Below are 20,127 nucleotides of genomic sequence, written 5' to 3' on the forward strand. Positions count from 1 at the left end.
ATAAGGCAGGGTTCATGATGAGCACCCCCATGTTCTTGACCTGCTCTGGAAAAGCCTCCATCTAGGTCAAGTGGATTCATTCCTTCTAGAATATCAGCCTTCTTGACCAGCATTACCTCTGTCTTGTCTGGGTTCAGCTTCAGCTTGTTCTGCCTTAGCTAACTGACCAGTCTCAAAGCACCTTTCAGAACCAAGACATGTATCTGGAGGCTTGAATAATGAAATAAAGAGCTGTGTGTCATCTGAATATTGATGACACCAAACCCCAAAGCTCCAGACAATCTCATTCAGTAGCCTCATATATATATATATATATATATATATATATATATATATATATATATATATATATATATATATATATATATATATATTAAAGAACATGGATATATATATATATTAAAGAACATGGATAAGAGAATAGAACCCTCTGGCACTCTACAAGAAAAATCCCATCTAGTTGATTCTACGCCTCAGGTGAAGATTCTTTTTGTCCGGTCAGACAGAGAAGAGTGAAAAAAGGATATGCCCTTAAAATTAATTCCATATTCAAGCTGATGGATGAGAACACAGTTAACTTTTAATGCCTTGTATGGCTTGGGACCAGCACACCTGAAGTGAAGGACTGCCTACTCCCATACAAACCTATGTCACCAGGAAGGTCATATTCTGAGGCTCTGTTTCAGGTGACCTCATGTTCTGAGATTAAGCAGGTGGCCTTGTTGTTTGTGGCACCAAAAATATTGAACGCTATTCCCCGGGATATTTGTATGTTCCCTTCTGTCACTATTTCCTGCCAGTGAATGAAAACTTTTTTTGTTTCTCCTCAATGATCACTCCTTCCTTCCCTATGTTTTAATTACTGGGGGGTTGTGATTTTAATATGTATTTGAGTATAGGTTTTTATTGTTTTTATAGTTTTTATAGCAACTTAACTGTTAAACCCCTTTGGTGGCCCTGATTCGGCAAAAAGGTGGTATACAAATTTTGTAAATGGATAAATGAATGGAATAGCAAACATTTATTGTAATAAATAAGTATGAAGAAGAGAGAAAACATGGAAAACATAAAATGAAGGGCCAATGTGTTCAAATGTATAGAGGGTTAGACTGAGACTTAGGGCCAAACTACAAGTGATGAGTGACACAGGTTGGACACTTGTCAGCTTCCCTCAAGTTTTTATGGAAAATGTAAGCAGCTTGGCGGAATGTTGGACAAGTGACAGTTGAAAAGTCCATTGGACAGCAGTTGGAGAGCCAAGCTGCAAGCCCAGGATGCCTACATTTCCCATCAAAACTTGAGGGAAGCGGACAAGTGTCCAACCTGTGTCATTCGTCACTTGTAGCTTGGCCCTAAATCTACATCATACAGTTTACCACATTCTAAGTGGGTGATGTGAAGTCTGCCTTCAGTACTTGTCACAAATGTAGATTATGCAAACGTTAATCTGTATTGTATGGTATAAAGGATTTATATATGGAAACATTTATATGCCACCTTTCCCTTGAGTCTCAAGGTAGCTTAAAATCTTGAAATTAAAAACAGGCTCTAACAGATGCCAAGCGGGCCACCTTAAGTGAGGGTTACAATTAGATTGTAATAACAGCAGCAACAACATTTGATTTATATACCATCCTTCAGGACAACTTAATGCCCCCTCAGAGCAGTTTACAAAGTATGTTATCATTATACCCACAACAAAGCACCCTGTGAGGTGGGTGGGGCTGAGAGAGCTCCTAGAAGAGCTGTGACTGACTCAAGGTCACCCAGCTGGCTTCAAGTGGAGGAGTGGGGAATCAAACCTGGTTCTACAGATTAGAACCCTGTGTTCTCTCCAGACTCATGCTCAGTCAAAATACCCTGAGTCACAGTGCAATCTTAAGCAGAGTTACTCCAGTCTAAGCCCATTATAATCAATTAGCTTAGACTGGAGTAACTCTTCTTAGGATTGCACTGTCAGTCTCCAAATTGCTTCCCAGACGTTTTTGCCTTTTGCATGGAGAAAGAATGCATCTGCTGCAGAATTGATCTTTCCCTGGCTTTTCTACAGCTTTTTTCCCTGCCAACATACCCCATTTTTCCCAGCAAAGTCAAACTGGGGCTTTTTTGAAGTGCAGAATGCTTTCTTTGGTGAGAAACCTGGCCCTGACCCTGCCTTTCGCCCTCCTTTTTATTCTCCTGTATCCTGATTGGTTGAACAGCAACTAATCAAGTTTTTTTGTGAATCTTTTTTTTTTTAAAAAAAATTGAATAGCAACATTGCAATATTAGTACCTTAAAGAAACAAAACACCCTTGCAACTGCTGGGGGAGGGGGAGGGGGAGGGGAATACTACAGTACAGCTAACACAAAAACTCTGCAGGCAGCCCTGAATCCCACTTGATATTCTTAAGTTTTCACCTGCTTTTCCTGTACTTTTCTTTCTTTTTTTGGCATTTTTTTTTAAAAAAATTAAACAGCAACATTCCAATGTTGCAACATTTGTGCCCTTAAAAAACAAACAAAAACATGTAAGTTTCCTCAGCAATCAACTGAGGAAACTGACAAGCCCTCAAAGCCCACAGCAGAAACAGGGCATTTTCTAGTGAAGAAATAAAAAATAGACACCACTTTGGTTCAACTCCTTCAAAGTGTAGAATTAAAGAATAGAAGCAGTATGAGGGCAGAACCAATGAATTAAGTGGATCCAGTCCCCATGGGTTGAATATGCAGAAAGCCCAATGTAAAGTTTACCCTGCTGAAGAGACCAAGGTCCTAGATCATGAAGGGATTTAAAAGTTATAATTCAGCACATTGATAGAACTTAAAAACAAACTGGCAACCAATGCAGCAAATTTAAAATAGGTGAGATGTGTTCTCATCTGCTAGCCCCTGACACTAATCAGGCTGAAGCATTCTAAATCAGTTGTAGCTTCTGGGTTGTCTTAAAGGATGGCCCAACATAAGAGAGTGTGACAATAGTTCAACCACGAGGTTACAAAAGCATAGATTAGCATGGGCAGGTCAACTGAGTCTAAGAAAGGAGGCAATTGGTGAACAAAACACAGCTGTTGGAATACTGGGTCCACGAGCAACCCCAAGATGTTAATGTACTCTGCAAATGTTAACTGGACCACTGCCTCAAAGTGATGTATTTTCTACTGCCCACTGGCACAGGTTTTTTCCTAAGATCTGGATGTATTAAGAAGCCTTTTATGGTCTGGCATTTTCAGTTTGCCACACCTGTCAGTTTATTAATGTCCCATGCCCTCAGTTGTTGCTAAGTAATAAATCTGAGCACAAAAGGGAAGGAGCTAGCTGTTGTAGTATGGAGAACTGGTGTTGATGCAGGTGCCAAGGCCTTTACAAGGTGAACCTGAACTTTGGAAGGAGTTTGGACTCCTCCAGGAACTCCAAATGATGGAAGTTCATTTATGAACTTTCCTATTCCACAATTCATCACTACTGTCCAGTGCAGCGTACCTACTCCTGTTAGTACCTGTGGTAAGGAACAGAACACTTTGGGGGTCCCTAGTGTAACACATATACACTCCTTCACCAAAGTGGTTTCCCAAAAGTTCCATATTCAGCCAGGAGATTATAACAAATTTATGGAGTTAACAGCCCTGACCTGGATGGCCAGACCAGCCCAATCTCATTAGATCTCAAAAGCTAAGCAGGGGCTGCTCTAGTTAATACTTAGATGATACACTACCATGGAAATCCAGGGTTGCTATGCAGCAGAAGCAACAGTGAACCATCTCTGTTCATCTCTTGCCTTGAAACCCTACAGGGTCGCCATAAGTCGGCTGCAACATGACAGCACTTATACTCGTGCACTCCAGTGTAGAGTTAAGAGTCTCTGTAGCCTCAGTAATTGGGACTGTTTCACTATGGCTACAGACATGCTGACAAATGCTGAGCTTAACTGGCAAGCTGAGCTATGCTGCTGCTCTCAATCAATCACACCGTTGGGTGGGCATCTTGCTAGTTTGTAATAGGAAACATAGGAGGGGAGAGAGAAGACTATTCAGTAAGCTACATACTGATGCTTTTCAATAATGATGATGCCTGATAGCTATTAATGGGGTCAGACTAACAATGCTTCATTGATACTGGACCCAGTTCACTAATATTTATTGAAGTCCGTAATGTAGAGTCAGCCCTGTACCAAAGCAGGAGACACAAGTATTTATGATTATTAGTACAATATTGAAGCATCCTGAACCAATTACTGATCCAATTACTGTGTCATTATTATCTTCTGAATAGAGCTTGATTTGTCAGTGATAAATATGAAGCAATTAAACCACCTTTTTACATAATAAAACACTGCAGGTGTTTATTCTTAAGGCTTTATGGATACCAACAACCAATAGATTTAATTAAAAATCCCTTTCAGTAAATGGGTATTTCATTAAATTGTTCTAACATTAGTATACCTTTGTAGTCTATGCTTCTGAAAGATATTATTAGGCTCTTCTTTGCTTAAAAGCAGCACTAAGTGACCAAACAATATGACTCCACTGTCCTAATCTTCCAAATAATTAACGAGTCTTCTTTAAAGAACATTTGATTGGCTTGTAAGATTATTGCTTCAATCAGGAGGGGGAAGAGGCTTTTCTTTAATGTTTTTGGAAGAAAATGAATGTTGTTATTAATCCAAAAAAATTAAATTGAAACCACAATCCTTAGCAAGAATCAGAGATTCTTACTTCAGAGTAAATGCTGAGGATTTGTCTATAAAATCATTTTTTAACATACGAATCAGAACATTCTTCATTATATGTACGTGCAATTAAATCTTCACTAACTCTATTGAAAAGAACTCCTGTATGGGACTCCAGTTGTCTTCCCATTCCTAATGAGACAAAAGTACACAAGGACCCTTGTAGAAATTCCAGCTGACAGCATTTCCGCATGTTCTCTTGTGGCATGTTCATGGGAATGAGACCCTATTGCCGCTGCAAATACAAAGACATTCAATGGTGCTTCCACATGGAGATTTACTCCTTACATTCCCCTTCTCCGACCATCACTGACAGGATTTTTGCCAGAATAATTATATTTGGGTGCATGTTGTCAGAATATTTCAGTGTTTAAAAACTATTAGTGATATCCTGTCTATCAGAAGTGGGAGGGGAAGTGGAGGATGGGTAGAGAAATGACACCAAGCATGTAACCAGATGTGGTGGCATGGTAGGGAAATTTGTACTTTGTCTTCTATACTTTTATAAACCATATAAAGCAAGTTAGAGAAAAATTGCAACAGAGTCAGGGAAACTATGTAAGGTTGGTATAAATGACAATGTCATGGTATAAGTATACCATGTCAATGGTATAAGTGACAATGTCATGCAGAAGCCAATATTAAATCCTCTTTGATTTGGAAGAGAACATGTTGCTCCATGCGAAAGCAACCTCTGATGTGTGTATGTAGTTCTTGTACATTTGTGCAAGAAGAAACTGAGTCATTTTTAGTGGGATAATGTACATGTGGACTGATTGATTCCATCACAAGGAATAATAAAGGTATTCATGGAGCTCCATATTTTCATTGAAGGCTCCACATCAGGAATAAGTTTTAATTAATTTCATGTCTACCTAAAATCACATTGTTTTACTTAAGATTGGTAATTATTTAGCACAACTTACATTACCTGTTTTTATATTCAACAAGCACTATTAGCCATAGGCTTTAGAGAGAGAGAGAATTACAAACATAACTATTTAGGTGAAAAATATAAATCTCAGACTGGTAAATGCAGAGTTTTTGGAAAATATCTGTGCATATATCTATAAGCACAGTGATGAACATGGTGATAAACATGGTGTCTGAAGTGGTTTTCAGTTAGCTGTGCTGAGCCCCACAATATTTTTAATGGCTGTGTGTTGCTGGCATGGTGTAACTATGTGATCTATCATAATAACAAGGGTGGAAGATGTAGATGCTCCCTGAAGTAACATGAGAATAACAACAACAACATTCGATTTACATACCGCCCTTCAGGACAACTTAATGCCCACTCAGAGCGGTTTACAAAGTATGCCATTATTATCCCCACAATAAAACACCCTGTGAGGTGGGTGGGGCTGAACAACTATGAGGGATCAAATATCCCATTATAAATAATACACACTGGGAAGCCCCCGGCCCCACTCTTACCGGGGCCGGCGTTTGCGGGGCTTGCAGGCATGGGAAGAGATAAGCAGGAGCGGCTCCTTCCCTGCCGGCCCCAGCTCCGTTATGCGCAGCTCTATTTAGAGCCGTGTGGTTGCAATCCCCAGCCAGCCAATCAACGTTGCTGGCTGGGCATTCAGTTGTGGGACTGTTGCTGGACCTGAGGGAAGAAGTTTTCCCTCAGGTCCTCCCACAACACAGAAAAGCTGGGGCTGGAGAAGGACCCCATCAGTCGGCTCTGGAACTGCGAACCCCTCCCACCCTCCACTATTGTTCCAGTTGCTTGTTTCAGTGTCTTTTATGTTCCATTTCAGTCAGGTTTGGCTTTTTATTAGCATAGGGTTAGCTGTCATTGTTAGTGCCTAGCATATTGTTGAAACCCTTTGTTAAATAATGAGACTCGTTGAAACAGTCTCTCTGTTAAAGTAAAATTGTCACAACTTGGGGTTGGCGGTTTGGGCATTGGGCACCGATCCCTTTGGGGGAAGGAGGGCCTGCAGGCACTGTTTTCCCATAGATGGGGATCCCCATAAGGGATCTTGGACCAGGCACAGCAGTGGCAGGCCCAGCTCGGGGGCCTGTCAAGGCAGGCTTGCTTTCAGGTGATGGGGGATCTACACAGAGGCTTCCGCCCAGTGTGGAGCCCTCAACCGTCATCCCGTGGTGTCCCCCTTCAGCAGGCGGGCTGAGAGGGTGAGAGGGTCATCAGCTGGCAGACGGGTCATCCGATGCTGGGATCCATGCCCTATGCAGCCAATGCTCCTTTCCCTCTTCTGTAACCAATAAAGTTGTGGCCTGTTTTTTATCCAATAAAGTTGTTGTGTATTTCTCCTGCGCTTGAACCTTGCCTTAAGCTTGCCCCGCAAATGAGGATCCTGTTTTTTTGGAAGTCACTTATAAATAATTTGTGCCAAGCAAATAGTATTGGGAGATGTAGACTTTTGACACCTCAATTCCAGCCATATTTCTAAGGAACATTGACTTCACTGAAAGTTACTTCCAAGTTGGTATGCTAAGGACTGCAACCTGACAGGGCTAAAACATTGAAACAGGAATTACTCAGTTCTCCCAAACAACACATGTTGGAAGTGGCTGGCAAAGCATCTTGTTTTGAAGATTCTGTTTCCTCCTACCTTAAAATTGTCCCTGTATATTACACAGCCAATTAGATTAGAAAATTTGAATACAATCAATACAGTAGCTGTTAAGAATCCTTTCACTGACATATGTAATCTGTATAATGGAGTGAAAGGATAATGATAGTCACTCACCTCCAGAGTGTGAACCAGTAACAGGTGAGGTTTATCCATTAATGCAGTGTGACCCTCTCTTTGTGATAATATAATATAGAAGAATACCATTATTTCAGAATTGCTAGTTTGTGATTATACAAGAGATGCCAATTTTTGTTTCCTTAATTGGATAAATTAGTATACGGTCCCATTTTTTATTGCCAGATCTTTGGTAAATGCCACTGTTGAATTTGTAATGCAATTGTTAAGTCAATAATTCATAAAATTTTCCATTAAAAATCCATTATATTTTATTGAAGCCTGATCAGTCTGCAGGGGAAGTCTGGATGAGATTCACATCCTACTCAAGCCCTTGACACAGCCCATGTTGATTTTAATGGTCACACCTTTCTTTCTTTCTTTCTTTCTTTCTTTCTTTCTTTCTTTCTTTCTTTCTTTCTTTCTTTCTTTCTTTCTTTCTTTCTTTCTTTCTTTCTTTCTTTCTTTCTTTCTTTCTTTCTTTCTTTCTTTCTTCTCTCTCTCTCTCTCTCTCTCTCTCTCTCTCTCTCTCTCTCCCTCCCTCCCTCCCTCATATATCAGGCAACCATTTCTGCTTCCTGAAGAGATATTCATGATTAAAAGGTGCATTTTCTGTAACAGAAAACAGAATATAGTCAACACAAATATTATAAAGAAATTAAGAGCTTTAAAAAAACAGAAGTTGGTTCCAGATAATGCTTAATTCAAACTAAGTGAAGTAATAACCCCAGGAATAAATTCATGAACTGCAATTAACTATATTTACAGTAAGTGACTTGGTTGGAAACACCTATTCTTTTCACTGATAAAATAAAACCTGCCTCCTACAAATGCCAAAATAAGTTAAATGAAGATGCTTTTAACAAGGTTATTACTTAAGCAATGACAGGTTTACAGATTTTAGCACCACTGGGTTTTCACAGGAGCTGCAGCAAGTGCTAAAATAACACACACCTTCAGGTTCATTAAATTCACTAGCTTGATGAAAGAAGGGATATTTTGCTACATTACTATTGTGCCTCAAAAAACTGTCTATAAATAAGGCCCACTAGTAACAACTGTTTTAAGAGCCAAAAACAATAATCTAATTCATCTGCATTTATCTACTTAAGGAAGAATATAAAGATATATATAAGCAGAAAAACAATTGCTGAAGCAGAAAAAAATATTCTTTCACTGTTTGATCCCATTATTACCAGGGGATCTAGTCATTTATTTATCATGAAGTTCCTGTATCAAAAAAGCTCATTCTTTTATTACATGGAAGCCTGGATTCAGTAAAATGAATGTTCAAAGGTGACAGAAATATCTATTGATTTTCAGTCTCTAAACATTTACTTTGTCAGGAAATGTGACCTGTTATTTTAAAAGTAAGCTGATTTATAAGTAGTTACAAATTAAATGGTACAGCCTAGTATTCTTCAAATTGCCACAGTAACTTACCTTTATAAGTCTGTTTGGGAAAAGGGCCAAAGCTGACCAAAAAAAAAGCAGAATTTCTAATAAATCAATAGAGCATGGCCTTTAGAGACCTAGAAGACATATGGACGATAATAGAGTATCTCAGGTTGTCTTGTGAATGATTCCATCTGGATGAGGGCTTGGTGTTATTCACAGCCTTCTTCTCCCCTAAAACACCTTCAATCTTATCCACAGCCTCGATCTCAAATGTCAGACCACCTGGGATATGCAGCTGTCAGGCTGAAAGGGGAGCTGGCTGGGACTAGCCCTAGCCTGTTCATCAAGCAGATACTGTCAGTGACAAGCAGAAAAAGCGAGGTGCACAGGGGTGACAGGAGTATCAAGGGCAGGGAAAAGTGCATGACTTTGGGTTTCAGATGCAAAATTTATATATATATATATATATATATATATATATATATATATATATATATATATATATATATATATATATATATATATATATGAACAATACTTGAACTATGTGTTGCTGGTAAACACAGTGACATCTAATCGGAGATTTAGTGCTTTCATGCACATCAGTATTTCTAAGCCTCTGACATTTGTCAGCCGAGGTTTATTCTGATGTTTATTTTCTATATGAGGCAATGGATTCTTCTCTTGTTGACACCTAAATAAATCGGCAAGGCACTCACCACTGTCACAGAACTAGAAAAGGAAGCTGAGGATAGGTCCGTGTTATTTACAACTAGGTCTAACCAGTATACAAACCCATCATGAAGACAAATTTTCTGTATGTGTAGTGAAAACTTTTCCAAGAGTAGATGAAGATTTAATCACATTCCATTTGTATGAGGAATTTCTTTTTTATTGACTTTATTATTTTATTAGGAATACAGTTCATAGTGTATACCTGAATGTTTGTCACTGGCCAAGCCCATCAGGGAATCTCCATTATTAGGACTGCAAACATTCACATAAGGATGGGTGAGCTGTAAAAATCATGGGGGGAAAGTGTTTTCAGGACTTAGTTGTGGCTCTCCAGAATGGAATGCTGACCCAGGCTGCTTGTAGTCACAAAAGCCAGTTTGGTGTAGAGGTTAAGAACATGGGACTCTAATCTGGAGAGCCAGGTTTGATTCCCCACTCCTCCACATGAAGCCAGCTGGGTGACCTTGGGCTAGTCACAGTTCTCTGGAGCTCTCTCAGCCCCACCCACCTCACAGGGTGTCTTGTTGTGGGGATAATAATAACATACTTTGTAAACCGCTCTGAGTGGGCATTAAGTTGTCCTGAAGGGCGGTATATAAATTGAATGTTATTATTATTATTATTAAAACCTTTTCCTCATGAAATCCGTGTTTTGTTTTGTTGGGTTCTGATGTTCACCAGCAATGCAGTATGAGATTGCATTTCACTTTGAATTCTGCACTGAGTTGTCCCCTTCCAATCAGATCATTGCAAGAGAGGAGCAAAAGGTACTCCCAAAAGAGAACTGCCATTCTCTTTCCCTCCTTCATCCTTCACCCCTCCCCTGTGCTCTCGAGAAAGACTTTTTTCCTTGTAAAAGTAGAAAAGCCTAACGGTTGGGGGGGGTGTCTTGTTCAGGGGCTCATAGAATTTGAACACTTTGCCAAAATGAAATTTGGGGGTTCTTTGAAGGGCACACAGCAGACCCTTTGCTGTAATTTTGGTGGCATTTGATTGAAAAACAATTACTCTAGCCCCTCCCCCTGGTAGTTCTCAATAGGAAATAATGGAAGTAAGCAATGGGGGGGGTGTTCAGGGGTCTGTAGAATCAAAATGATTTTCCTAATTTACTTGAAACATGGGGGTTCTTTGACAGGTAGAAGACACTTGCAATTTTGGTGACATTTTGTTGAAAAATTACTCCACCCTCTACCCCCAAAGTTCTCTATAGGAAACTATAGAGAACTGTAGTCTTTCTCTATAGGAAAGTTCTCTATAATGAAACTATAGTTGGGTGGTGGTGTGCTAAAACAGAAGACTTCCTCACTTTCTGAAAGGAAACTAACAACAAATCACAACAAAGAAGGAAGGCAAATACAGAGTTTTCAGTGGCAAGGTCAATTTTTTTACTGTCAGTCACTGTACAAGTAGGGAAATGAAATGAATGCAGACAGAGCGTTGGTTTTTTTAATGCTGGTGGCTGGCTGAAGCTCTCTTGGTTGCTGGCTGCTGCTTGATGGCCATTTTACGGATTAGTAGAGAGAACTTATTGTAGGTGTGTGGAGAAAGACCTAATTTAGGGATCTGTAAAGTCACCCCCTTTATTCAATCTACTTTGGGAGTTGTTAGATTACAAGGAAGACTGTGTTTTATGTGATTTTGTTGCCATTAAACGCAAAAAAACAGCTGCCCCAGAAACTCCAGTTGATCCCTCCTCCCCTTTCCCATTGAAAAGAACAGTCATAAAAATAATGAGAATGACAGAAAACTAACAAATATCAATGGTTGTTGTGGATTTTCCGGGCTGTATAGCCGTGGTCAAGTCTGATTTGGTAATGCCCTTCTGGTAAACTACCCACTCATAATTAACATTTCAGTCAACAGCTCTGGGTATGAAAACACAAAGAAAATTTTCAAAAATGCATACCTCTACATACAAATGCTTTGGTATATATTGATCAGTGCTTACCACAAGCATTTATGGCCATGTAATTGCACTTACATGTCCATAAAACACTGTTTTGCATGTGTTGTTCATTCAACGAAAATGGATTATTCAAAGTTAGCAACCTGAGTTGGTGGGTCAAGTGTTGAGAATGCAATGTGTGGAGAATACAGCATGTACTTGGTACTGAGCATAATATGATGGATCAACAGTGTAATCCTAAGCAGAGTTACACCCATCTAAGCCTATTGACTTCAGTGGACTTAGAAAGGATTTCATCAACTTAATCATCATACCTTTACTTTCAGTTGCAAAGCACTATGGATTAATGTTTTTAGAGTGCAGCTTAAAATGGTACGCTCCAATCAAGTTGCCTTGGAGGAAGTCTAAAGAACATTGTTACATAGTCTAGAAAGGAGAAAGAAAACAGGTTGTCAATTGACTTCCTAAGAACTGGTAGGCAACAGGATAACACTAGTCAGAACTTGTCTGTCTCCTCTCTGAGCTAGTATTTCATGTTTATGGCTGGTGAAGAACGTGGCACTGAAAATCATGTCATAACCATCTAAAATGACAAGACTAAAGCTATCGTATTTTGGTCACATCATGAGAAGACAAGATTCTCTGGAAAAGTCAATAACTCTAGGAAAAGTGAAAGGCAGCAGGAAAAGAGAAAGACCTAAAATGAGGTGGCTTGACTCAATAAAAGAAGCCATGTCCTCCAGTTTGCAGGATCTGAGTAGGTCTGTTAGAGAGAGAATGTTTTGGAAGTTTTTTATTCATAGGGTCGCCATAGGTCGGAAACGACAATGGCACATAACACACACACACAACCATCTAAAAGCTCTAATATCTAATATCAGTATCTAAAGTAACCTATGCATAATGGTGCCTGGAGTATTTTAGTGAAAGCTTTAAATGTGTTTTTAAAGTTGATTATTAACTTATTGTGTTTTATTGATAATGTAAGCCACCCTGAGCCCCTTCCTTGGGCGGATGGGATATAAGTCAAAATAAATAAATAAATAAATATGTCAAAAAAATCCAACACATATTACAAAATGCAACACTGATTAACCCTTTGATTCATACTATTGTTCCTATGCACTTTAGATCTGTTTCTTTCAAGATCAGGCTATGACCTGCTCTCTACTCAGTCATGAATAGACATGGGCACGATCCCAAAAAAAATTCCGATTAAGCCGTTCGTGTATCTGGGCTGCCCCCGAATGCAGGTCACCGATTCTAACCGATCAAGTCTCGTTTCCGGTCTGGAATCGGGAATCAGGGAGGCCAGCGCCCAGGGCAACTGTAGTCAGGCTCTTGCGTGGGCGCACGCGCACTCCTGGGTTGCCCCCGCCCATGCAGCAAGCCAGCTGTTCCGGTGTGCTGCAGAGCTGGCGGCAGCGCGAGTGGCTCGGAGGCTGCCCGCGCTGTTCACCTGCCCCGCAAGACAAGGGGCGGCCGGCTTGCCTGCGCGACCCTTGTCCTGGGGAAAGGCGAACGGCACAGGTGGCCTCCCAGCCTCCCGCGCTGCCTTTTGCCTTTCCCCACGACAAGGAGCAGCTGGCTTGCCCACATGCCCCTTGTCCTGGGGAAAGGCGGACGGCGTGGGCAGCCTCCCAGCCTCCCGCGCTGCCTTTTGCCTTTCCTTTGTGCCCATGGCTTCGGAAAACCCCCTTCCCCCGCCCTCCCCTGGGTTGCTGCTCCGTGGTTGGAAGGAAGCCTGCTAATCAAGGAAAGCTGGGCTTCCATTCATGTTTCAAGGGCGACAGAAGGGGGGCAAACACAGCTCATTCCCCTAACTCCGTTGCCCCGGGAATAAATTACTGGCGCCAGAGTGTCTGCAATTCCGAACAGAAACTGACCCATCCGATCAAGTTCCGAACAAGCAAACTCCCGACTGTTGGATTGGTTGCCATGGACAGAACCAATTAGCTGAGTCACAATGGAGCAAACGCCAAAATCGTGGGGGGGGGGGTGTTTGAAATCATAATTCAGATCGGGCCCATCTCTAGTCATGAATTTTCATATTGTTGTTGATTAACCGTGCTCGAGGAAGCCAGTTGCTTCCTTTCCCTTCCCTTCCCCCATTATCAGTGATTTATTGCTTGCCCTTAAAAGTATGATTCATCTTTGAAGCTCTAAAAATGTGCCTTTTTCAAAAAGAAGATAAATATACAAAGTTGCTTGGTTTGTTCCTCTTAAGAGGAGACAACACTAGATACTTATTTTGGTAATATTTGCAGTAAATACAGCAAACAATCAGCATGAACTGATGAAAAAGAAGTAATCAACTAGCGTTTGCAACATTAAACAAAAACAAACAATGGGCACACTAGAGTAGGCATATAGGTGAATAAAATCTGTCAAGTTTGACAGCAATGTTTTGTATCAAATTCTAGTTACATGATTGGGAAACTGAGATCTAGATTTTTGCCCAAATCATAAACTACAAAAGTCATTTGAGCAGAGTAATTACAAAATGTTGCGTACATCCCACATTGGTTTCTGGCCTCATAATTTAGCAGGCAACTCATTTTCCTAATAACTTGTATTGCACAGGTGCCCCTCTTTTCTACATGAAAATAGATTGATCAAACATTAAATTGATACAAATACTTAATTGGTTCCAAGCTGAATTGTCACATGTCTTTATGAAACAGAACAGCAATATATATGCCTCCCTCCCTGTCATAATTCCTGAAATATTCGGTGGACTTTTTATAGGAAAAGAACTATACAACAAGTGTTGATGTTCTGTTTCACTGTTTATCCCCTCTAATATATATTGTTGTAAACTTGATATTTCCAGATGCGGTTGTCATTAGCAATTGGTTAGTGTAGCTGTAGTGCTTAGGAATGCTTGAACACCCACCAGGTCAGCTCACCAGCTGTTTGTCAGTTGTGAATAGGGAGCTGATTGTGAGCAGAATCCAAGCCCCCCCCTCAAGAAAATGTGATGACATCATGACACCTTGTAGTTTCAATATCACTGCCAGTAAATATAATCTTTCCATTGTCAGACAGAACAGAATGGGGTGGGGGATAATTGTGTTAATTCATTGCCAGTACTGCATTTCTTGACTTTTACTGGGACAGAATATGATTTGATTTGATTTATTAGACTTTAAACCCGCCCTCCCCACAAGTTGGCTCAGGGCAGTTCACAAAATCTAATCCACAATACAATTGAATGATAAAAACATACAATAAATATAAATAAAATATAACCAAGTACAGTACAAAGTTGGTTAAAAACTATCTATTCCAAGATGCAGTGCTTGATATTACTCAGTCAGTACACTCAAGCACTCAAGCACTGTGGAGTGGGATACAGCAGGTCACCAAGATCAAACCATATGAATGGAGATGTGGGCATATTTAGATGAGAAGCCAGCTGTAAATCCACATCCCCATTATGTCTCAAGTATCAAAAAGTTTGCCCCCTGAGCATGGTGAGGAAATTTGGCTGCATAGGCAGATTGACCATTTAACTTAAAGGGGAATTTCCTGGTGGACCTCCAGTGGCCAGAAGCAAGCAGAGCTAATCCCCAGCAACTCTGCCAGTGCTTCAGAGGCCACTTGGCTCAGGTTCTTCAACAATAATCAGTGTCACCCTATCAATTGCCTTCTCCCAGGGTGTTGGAGAAAGCAATGAGTAAACTAATTCCCGTTGTTGATGCCGCTGAAGTTAGTGGCCCCTACTACACTCAGCTCAGCTTGTTCCAGGGCCATTTTAACTTCCCAGCCCAGTCCTGGTTGCTCCCCTTGTCTTAGCAAGGGATACATTCCCTTTTCCCTCTTAGGGCAAGATCATTCATACTCTGTGGCAAGTGGTTAAAAGTTATTACTGGGAAGGGGAATGCATCTCATTGGGTGTGAACATGTTTGCAACCATTTCAGGTCAGCCTAGATGGCTTTAAATGGTAATTAGGCAGATTCATGGGGGATAGTCCCATCAATGGCTGGATTAAATGGGCCACTGATTCAGCAGAGCTCTTTTCATGTTGTTATTAGCCCTAGTGCAGAACAAGTTCAGATGTTAGCCAGAGTGCAGAACAAGTTCAGATGTTTCAGATATATCTTTTTTAAAAAGACCCATGCTACAGCATAGCTTGCTTGTATTATTTGAATGTTCCTGGGCAGCAGCCTAGTTTGATACCATGGTTAAAATTCAAAATCTCAACAAGAAGACAGCTTTCCTCGCATACAAAAAAACTTAGGGAAACACTTCAACCAGCTTTCGTGATCTGCTGCTACATGTGCAAACATGGACAAATGGAACTCCCGCTTGTGCACAAGACTCAAACTTATTTCCTAAAAAGTGACTGCAATGTACTTGGAAACTGTCTCTCTAATCCCAGATGTTTGGGTGGGTGTTCAGCATGGGTGGAGTCATGAGTAGGCAAGGTAATGGTTATATTAGTTTGCCCAGGGTAAAGGGAGGCCAGATCAGCTCAGGTTGTTGTTTGTTTGTTTGTTTGTTTATGTTTTGCCTTTCTTCCCAAGGGAGACCCAAAGCAGTTTACATCATTCTCCTCCATTTTATCCTTACAACAACCCTGTGAGGAAGGTTGGTCTGAGAGTGTGTTACTAAACCAAGGTCATCCAGTGAGCATCCATGGAAGAGTGGGGATTCTAGTCCAACACTCTAACCACTGCACAACACTGACTGTCTTCATGGTAGGTTGCTTCCCTGTGCTTGCTCCTCTGGAATTAACTCACTGAGCTACATAATTCTTCCAGGCTGGAGTTTAGGAACTTTAAAGCCATGTGCAGATCTCTCAAAATGAGTAAAACTGAGTAGAATAAATCAAGATGGGTAGCTGTGTTAGTCTGTCTGTTGCAGTAGAAAAGAGCAAGAGTCCAGTAGCACCTATAAGATTAATGAAATCTGTGGTAGAGTATGAGCTTTCATGACTCGTCAGTGTCACAAAGCTATGCCTTGTGAAAGCTCACACCCTACCACAAATTTTGTTAGTCTTATAGGTGCTACTGAGTAGAATAAAATTGACTACTCACTTCACTCATTTCCGTCTCCTGTAGTAGTTTCACATCACCTGTGATGATGTGGTGTATCTATACACCTCCTTTTTTAGCTGCTTTGCTACTTTCTGCAAAGTACTGTGTTTATTCCCTGTTAAAAATGATAAGTGAATAGCTGTATATTTGGATTACATTATAACTGGTCCACCTACACACTGTTCCTGGGTAGTTTGCAGGAGATGATTCCCATAGAATTGAAGATTTATTTCCCTAAAAATGTTGGAATGAACTCTCTGCGTGAAATCTAGTTCACAGATTTCTCATGACAAATCCACATAACATTTTTCACGTATGTGCCTTCATGGGAATCCAAAAGCTTTTCCATGGCGGCATAATTGCATAAGAAGTAATATATATCCACATACTATTCCTGGATAGAAAATACAGCTTTCTCTCCATAATCCATTGGTGACAAGCATAAGAGGCAAGCAAGGAAGCAAGGAGGTGCATTTTAAGAAGTGGAGAAGTGCTCCGAGAAACAATCTCTGCAACACAAACCCAAGGAAGAAACCACGCGTTCTCAAGCTGGTATAACTCTGCCAACAGCTCATCCAAGGCTTTTACATATTGCCAGAGCTGCTTCAAGCTGACACAGTTTGCAAAGTGGAAAGAAAAGGAATTGAAGAAGCAAAAATAAATATTAAAGCACGTAAGAATTAAACATTACCTACTTAAATAGCAATTATGCTTCTGAAAACAAGATCGTCACACCTGTACAAGAAAAGACATGCACGCTCCAAACATCTGTTTGGATCCACCTGCCAGGCACCTGTTTTGCTGTTTCAATGCCATTTGATTGCTGGAGATGTAGAGGCTCTTGTGAGGTAATGAGTGATTTTACATTATGCATGATTGAAAACAGGTGTTGCAATGCTGTATGATTCAATGCATGAATAATTCAGCTTGTTTTCAGCAAGATATTTTAGAAGTATGCAACTGTATTTATTTATTAATAAACATGTAGGTTGTCCTTTAAGATGCATAGGTTATTTCCCCCTCTCCAATTCAGATCACTCATAATCATTTCTTTTTAGTGTGATAGAACTATTTTGGGAAAGTATATACATGGAGAAATCAAAAGGCCTGCTAACTGGGACAAAGAGTTCTCTCAGTATTATAGGGAGGAAAATGACATTATTTTTTTCAGAACTGAAAGAAGATAGCTTGACTAAAATCCAAATCTAATGCTTCACCCATGGAAAAATGTTGATATTTTCTAATTATGATTATGCTGTATAATATGTTAATCCACAGAAGGTATCACAGATTAGCCATTGTCTAAAGACACTATATAAAGCTGAAGGCAAGAATCTTGTTCATAGTTTTCCTTGATGTTTTCACTGCAGCAGTTCTAACAGTGTAAGAAACAAGGCTTTTTAAATTGTTTTTGGAGTGGCTTGCCTCTTTGGCCATGAAAGCCACTGTGATAAAAATGTCAAAGCAATTTCTACCTGTGTAGTTCTTGCTCACATTCTTTAAATGACAGTCATGATCTTGTATTTAAAGATGAAATTTTACTGGTATTAACCTTTTGTGAAATACAAATGTGGACAACACCAGAGCCATGTACAGTGCCATATTACCTCATTTGAAGCATTTTATTTATCTGTTTTAAAAGGTATCTATCCTTGCTTTGTACCAGTTGGTTTCCAGGAGAGCTGACATACTTTTTTTTTAATCTGTGAATTTGAAAACAAACTTGAATCAAATATAACCAAAGATGGGACAAACCACAATAAGCTGCAGATAAAAAAATAGTTAAGCTCTTTCATACTTTCCATATTTTGCCAAAAACTTGAGAACACAGGACAGATTTAACCTAGCACCTAAAAGATAACACAGTATATACCAGGTGAATATTTTAGGAAGGTGTGATGGACAACTTCCAGTTTTGCCCTCCAGGCCTCACACTAAATCTGAGTCTACTGGGGAAGTATGTGAATTCAGAGGCATCAGCCAATGAGTTGTGGTGGAAGCTTGAGTGTTAGGAGGAGGGAAAGTTGGGCTTGGGCTTGGGGAAGCAATAGAGAAAGAAAAACTACCAGGAGATTAGGTGGTTAAGCTTTGACCACTGAAGGACAAAAACCCAGATATCTATAGTTAGGTACATAGGGTTAAGGGGCCAGATGAAGAGCAAGTATCCTATATTACCTCAGGGAATCGTGGGTTAGTGACTTGTGAGGGGATTGAGAGAAACATCTCAACAGACAAGCTAACTCTGTTTCAATAGGCTGAGGCCGTTTTCACACTTCTTACTGGCCGCAGAACATTGCACAAAGCTCTCGTTGTGACAGTGTCTTCCTTGCGCGATTTCCCATCATAATTCTGGTTCTCGTGCAAAATTGTGCCAGGAAGACACTGTCATCCCAGGAGCTTTGCATGATGTCCCACAGCTGGTAAGAAGTGTGAAAACAGCCTGAGATCCTTGGGTCTAGTAAGAAGTTACAAATGAAATCATTCTCTCTCTCTCTCTCTCTCTCTCTCTCTCTCTCTCTGTAAGAAACAGCCTTTCATTTAAATAAAGCTAAGATATGAGAAATTGTACCTGCTCTGAAGCAGAGTTCTGCTATTCCTTACTGTAAATAATAATTACTTGTACTCCTTGCTTTATCTACCAACCCAATAAGACTAAATAAACTTATTTCTTTTGTTGTGGAACAAAGGCATTGGAGTGAATCACCCTGGTGAGGGAGGGGAAGTAGTAGAAAATCCCTCAGATTCCTGTTCTACCTCTCTAGGCTTTCTCTGTCAGAGCATTATGTAATCCAGCACAATTATTTATTAACATTGTTTCACTGACCACTTGAAAACCACGCCAGAAAAAAATCAGTTTGGTAGCTGCTACTGGAATGTGTGGCCAAGAAATGGCCAAGAAAGCACCTGGCCATTACCGAAGGGTACCATCACAGAAAATGCTCTTTCTTTGGCAGCCACCCATCTATACTCTGAAGGTAGGTATTACTTGGAGAAAAGCCACAGGTCATTCTTCCGGTAACTTGGTTTTCTACCATTTAGGTTTGTAGATCAAAAACAGCATTTTTAATTGCTTCCATAAATATATTAAATATAGAAATCAACCAAATACAAGAGATCTTATAAGTATTGGAACCTACATTTTCCTCTGTGTTCATTCTGCAATAAGAGAAACAGCCAGAAAGAAGTTGTGCAAGCCCTGTTAAATGGCAGTTGACCCTATGTTCCCCACGTGTTGCTGACAACATTGATATTTAGTGCCAACTTTGATGATTTTTTTAAAAGTTTTTTATTGGATTAGAAATATTTTGATGTCCATTACAATCAATTTCCTTAAAAAAAAATTCCAATTCTAACCCCCTCCCTTTCCCCCCCTTTTGTTGACTTCCAACAGTTTTCCAACCCCTTATCTATTTTCCCCTACTCATTTCAAACTTATTTTACCTATTAAACGTATACTTTCACTCTCTTCTAAGCTTACCTATTATATCACAATGCTGTCTCATTTCCCTTTCCATTTAATTTAACAACTAGACAATACATTTCTGGCATATATTCTTCAATAATCATTTTGGTAACCTGTACTCTATCTTACTCATTCTGATCTCCTCTATATT

The sequence above is a fragment of the Eublepharis macularius genome, chromosome 2, assembly GCF_028583425.1.
Source record: "Eublepharis macularius isolate TG4126 chromosome 2, MPM_Emac_v1.0, whole genome shotgun sequence".
Lineage (NCBI taxonomy): Eukaryota > Metazoa > Chordata > Lepidosauria > Squamata > Eublepharidae > Eublepharis > Eublepharis macularius.